The following is a 3590-nucleotide window of genomic DNA, read 5'->3' on the forward strand; positions in this document are numbered from 1 at the left end:
TGAAAGTGTGGTGGTACTGCATTTAAAAAAATAAAAAGTTAACAATGTATAAATATAAAAGGGGTAAATAGGAAAACATTAAACTATACTCAAAAACTGTGCCTATATTTAACAGTTTGCATCAAATAAATGAACTAAATCAAATGAAAACAGCACTTGAGGAGGGAGACAACATTAAGAGGTATCATAAATGGAAAGTAATACAAGTACCAATTAAAAAAAGGAATTAAAAACTGTAGCTACAGACTTTACAGATACAGAGGCAATTTCAATAATATAAAAGAACTCAGTGAATAGAGAAAAATGGGGGATATGAAGGAACAGACAGTGTGGGAAGCAATGAAAAACTGAGATGATTGTGTGAAGTTCAGAAGGAAGGAAATATTAAGCTGTGTCTAGTCATTTAAGATGATATTTGGACAGTGAGCTAAATGTTTCTTAATTTCCAGCGCTTCAATTGATGCTCCTAGGAGAATACATAACACTAAGTTCCTTTATATTACTGATGCGTTAAGGACCCTTGTAGTCTCCGACCACAATATTGAGCATAGAATCGCACCAAAAGTATTGACACAGTTATATTTTAGTGGTTGTAGGCTAAACGAAACATATATTTCAGAACAGAACCCAGACACGTGCCACCTTACATAGGTTACAAATATGTACAAATCACCTGTCCGTAAAGTAACATACAGTTTAATGAAAATAAACGTCGCTTTTCTGCATCCAAATAAGTATTGGCACACGCTTATGAATTGGACAGTGTGTTCGTTTTCTTCATTGATGTTCACCTTCTAATAGCTACTGTGCATTCCTTTAGCATCTATAAAAGCACGTAAACGCTTAGGAATGTTTTGTATTAAATTCCGAGTGATATCAGGGGTAATTTTTGACCATTCCTCCAGGAGCACTTTCTTCAAGTCGTTTTTAGCGGACGGACGCCTTTTTCTGACTTGTATGTCAAGATGAGCCCACAGATTCTCAATGGGGTTCACATCAGGGCTCTGAGGTGGTGTTAGAATCCTTCTGGGGGCATTGTACAGTAGCCACTCCCGGGTTTTCACGGCGGTATGTTTTGGGTCGTTGTCTTGCTGGAAATGAAACACCCCAGTAAGGCTCAATGTCTGTGCACTAGCATGTAAATCACCTCGCAGCACGTCGATGTATATCATATGATCCATTGTACCGTGGATTACAGCTAGATTTCCAACGCCGGACGCTGCCATACAGCCCCAGACCATGATACCGCCCCCACCGTGTTTGACTGTGGGATGCATGTGTTTGATGTCGAGATGCGTATTCGGCTTGTGCCAAACTTTCTTTCTTGCAACAAATTTGAACACATTGAACTTCGATTCGTCGCTAAATGTCACAGTGTTTCAAAACTCCATCGGCTTGCTGATGCAGTCCTCGGCAAACTGCAGGCGTTTCTGCCTGTTAATTTCCGATATGTATGGCTTTTTCCTGGGAGAATGTCCATGCATTTCAGCCTCATTCAACACATTTTGTATAGTTTGAACACTAGCCGTCTTGTCGGACGCTGTCTGAACAACCAAAGCAATAGTCGCTGCACTTGTAGCAGGTTCCTTCCGAGCAAGTGCGATGATACGGCGTCGCTCTCGGGTTGTAAGCACTTTTGGACTTCCAGGACGACACTTATTCACTGTTGTTCCAGTCTCTTTATATTTATGAATGATAGCTCGTACCGTGTTGTAGCTAACAGAAACCTCTGCTCCCAGAATGAGATTTTCACTCTGCAGCGGAGTGTGCGCTAATACGAAACTTCCTGGCAGATTAAAACTGTGTGCCGGGCCGAGACTCGAACTCGGGACCTTAGCCATTCGAGGGCTAGTGCTCTACCAACTGAGCTACCCAAGCACTATTCACGACCCGTACTCACAGCTTCAGTTCTGCCAATACCTCGTCTACTACCTTCCAAACTACACGGAAGCTCTTCTGCGAAACTTGCAGAACTAGCACTCCTGAAAGAAAGGATATTGCGGAGACATGGCTCAGCCACAGCCTGAGTAATGTTTCCAGAATGAAGTTTTCACTCTGCAGTGGAGTGTGCGCTGATATGAAACTTCCTGGCAGATTAAAACTGTGTGCTGGCCGACACTCGAACTCGGGACCTTTGCCTTTCGCGAGCAAGAGCTTCTGTAAAGTTTGGAAGGTAGGAGACGAGATACTGGCAGAAGTAGAGCTGTGAGCACGGGGCGTGAGTCGTGCTTGGGTAGCTCAGTCGGTAGAGCACTTGCCCGCGAAAGCCAAAGGTCCCGAGTTCGAGTCTCGGCCCACCACACAGTTTTAATCTGCCAGGAAGTTTCACCTCTGCTCCTATTTGTCGACAGCTTCTCCCTTGTGAGTGGAGCAATACCACTCTCTCAAGAAACGCCACTGAATGTTCCTTCTTCTTCGGCCCCATGCTGACCACTATCGAACAACACGGCAACATACTAGTGACTGGGCCGTCAACAACACGCAGTGTCTATTGCGTCAGCAGATGGCGCTCCGGTACCTGAAAACCCAGCAATATACCAAGAAGCCACGCTCTGTGCCAATACTTTTGTGTGCAGAGGAGATACATGTTTGCCCTTAACACTGCATTTCTTTGTCAATGTTAGGCACTGTGGGCAGAATTGTAATGTCTGGTATGTGAGCTAGCACTTACATGTGCTGTGTACCGGAAAGTGCCGCGTTTGTAACCAGCAACGATAAATACAGGCGTGTACCAATACTTTTTGGTGCGATTGTATATGGTACATCTCCCCTACACAATCCCGTATGCATATTAGGGAAATACAGGCTACCAGTTCCAGTCTTGCAAACACAAATGAGTTGATTTTTAAGAACGTTAGAAGCAATTCTGGTGCAAAGAGCTGATCTTTTTTTTCTGGTACTTTGTTCTTAGCCAGATTGTGAACAAGAGTTGTATCGACCAGGAGGCTACTCGTGGGCACACTTGCAGGCAGCACGGTCTGTGCCGGCTGCATTCGGAGCGAGCAGCGAGCAGCGAGCGGCGAACACCGGCCGAAGCCCACCGCGCGGCAGCTCGGTGAGCCGTTTAGGCCGCATTTAGCGGGTCGCCGCCTATCCCGCCAGATTACCAGTTTTCAATCGAGTAATCCCGTTGGGCCCGAATTGATTGGGCCCCCTGCTTTACGTCCGCTCCGACTGTCGCTAACACGGGGCAATGGCGTTTCAACTGCCTAGAGCCAGTTTCCTCGCGTGTAACACTGAATTAATTAGGTTTTCCATTCCGTCCCTGTCCAACTCTGTTTAAATTTGATGACGCCCGCCTTTGCCGCCTACCGTACCCGAAGCGGACGTGGAACAAAAGCTGGATTATGTTTCAAGTAATAAAGCTGTTCGCAGTAACATTAGCACTAGGGTTATTCGAACAGTAGGTCATTTTCGCAATGATGAACAAATCCGCTTAACGATTTAAATTGAGTGACAACTGTTTAGTATCAAATTCACTGTCTCTGTGTTTGCACTGAAAAACTAAGATCTTGGCACATTTTGCGGTTTTGCAGATTATAGAATACATCTTACCTTTTACACATATTTAGATTATTTATCGTCTAGTG

At 44.7% G+C, this 3590-nt stretch overlaps 1 non-coding gene across 1 annotated transcript; it reads right to left on the minus strand.

The window, feature by feature from the left end:
* Positions 1-1804: 1804 nt before the first annotated feature.
* Positions 1805-1879, minus strand: Trnas-cga. Its single transcript has one exon. It is a non-coding gene; the product is annotated as a tRNA-Ser (tRNA).
* Between the last annotated feature and the right edge of the window lie 1711 nt (positions 1880-3590).

The sequence above is a fragment of the Schistocerca americana genome, chromosome 8, assembly GCF_021461395.2.
Source record: "Schistocerca americana isolate TAMUIC-IGC-003095 chromosome 8, iqSchAmer2.1, whole genome shotgun sequence".
Lineage (NCBI taxonomy): Eukaryota > Metazoa > Arthropoda > Insecta > Orthoptera > Acrididae > Schistocerca > Schistocerca americana.